General features: G+C 42.8%; 1 long non-coding RNA gene across 1 annotated transcript in view; it reads right to left on the minus strand.

The window, feature by feature from the left end:
* Positions 1–408: 408 nt before the first annotated feature.
* The window catches only part of LOC109512186 (uncharacterized), a 17,939-nt gene continuing 16,593 nt past the window's right edge, over positions 409–1,754 (minus strand). The window contains exon 3 of the long non-coding RNA XR_002167475.1: positions 409–419. This is a non-coding gene — a long non-coding RNA (uncharacterized LOC109512186). The remainder of the gene's footprint in view (positions 420–1,754) is intronic.

Genomic DNA, 1,754 nt, shown 5'->3' on the forward strand with positions numbered 1-1,754 from the left:
TGCGCGGGAGTTCATCATCTGTAATGTTCCCGATTACAGCATGTCAATAATATCACGATGAGTTAAATCAGTCGGTGCACTCAGCGAGGGCCCAGGCACCGCCACGGTTCAAGGTCACCTCTTACAGAACGGATGAGTCCCGGTCTCGCCTCAAGGTCAAGCGTGACTATTAAGAACAAATAGATATATAAAAGAGTCAATTGGCTGCTCGGTAAAGAAGCAGCTCGTATATTTGTTTCGAGAGCGAGACACCACATCCAAACGGACAATTTTACAAATCTTCCGAGCGAGCTCAAAGTCTATGGTTCACTACTGTTCCACTCATGCAAGAAGCAAGGTTATTTTAGTTCACGAAAACGAACAAAATAACTAAAACTGAAATGTGGTTAACTAAAATAAACTAAAGAAGCGAAAACCAACTGAAAATACATTTTACGCAGATAAAATGACCAAAACTATTGCGGCGTAAATATCCTTTAAAATGTTGTAATGAGAGACGCGTTTTCCATGTAAATGCCCTAATCCGTTCCAAGCCCCCCAAAATTCAGACATAAATGTTTCCTGAAGCATAAAAATGCATCAAAATATGTAACAAATACATGTTATAATTAGATTATTGCACAATAAATGAGAGTTGTGCGTGATGTAAAAAACAAAAAAGAGAGTGAAGAATAAAAATGATGGTCATTTAAGTTTTTAACTGTGTCCTCATCGTTTTTTTACCCTCTTTAGTTCATGTTCTCTGTCAAGGACGTTTTCTTTTGTCGGCTTTGAACAATCCTTGGAAAAAATGTCCACGGCAAACGTCAGCATAGTGAGCGATCGCCGGATTGGTGAACACTTTTTCTGGGTGATTCACATTTACGTTCAAGAAACTCGGAGCTGGGAGTAGCAGCACAGACTGTATTTTTACATTTCACATCTTGAAATTTCTTTCGTTAAGAGGCAATATTTTCCCGTTGAGGCGTTTCGTAACTTGAAAATTTCGTATCAAGAGACGTTCGTAAGTAGAGGTACCAGTGATGGAGAACAAGACCATCCAAGCTTCATTTCACATGTGGGGGGGGGGTCGTGATGCATAACACTTTTGAAGCAGTTTTACGAACTGCACTTATTGTACTTCAAATTATATGCACTGTTACACAGTACCTGTATTTGAGTTGTGGATGTTCCAAAATTCATCTAAACATCGGACGACTAGTTGGGAATGGGCATGTGTACCAGACAAGTGAGGTCCGACTGGACTTGTTTGTCACAGCTTCACGTGAGGACACACCAAAAGTCTATTGATTTTGATTTCTCTAGGGAGCAGAAGGCTCCCCGTGCGTATGGTCGGGGCTGCGTGATGTTTGGCTGAATGTGGAGCCTCGGGGCTGTTGTGAAAAACACGGCGTGACCGAGGCCCAAACGGCAAACACACAAGGCGGCCTTTGTGCGCCCAGGCACAAGGCCTCGGCACGTGGCGAGAGGTGAGGGACATATTTAAGTGGCCGATTTTAGGATTTGGGATATTACCTTAACGGCTTGCCCCTTGACATTGCAAAATCTAAATGTTCAAAATAGTGTGCTAATTGCTTTGTTTTAAAACAACACAGAAAAAGGGAAGCTGTGTTCTAAATTCACAGTTCAGTCAAGTCCCTGACACGTGGCGAGAGGATACACTCCACTCCGAGTCAGTTAGCGCCTCATGCTAATTGCCATGGACAATGGGGCAAGGGCAAGTTTGTCCCACCCATTTGGTCCCCTCTTCATTG

The sequence above is a fragment of the Hippocampus comes genome, unplaced genomic scaffold (assembly GCF_001891065.2).
Source record: "Hippocampus comes isolate QL1 unplaced genomic scaffold, H_comes_QL1_v1.1 scaffold249, whole genome shotgun sequence".
Classification (NCBI taxonomy): Eukaryota; Metazoa; Chordata; class Actinopteri; order Syngnathiformes; family Syngnathidae; genus Hippocampus; species Hippocampus comes.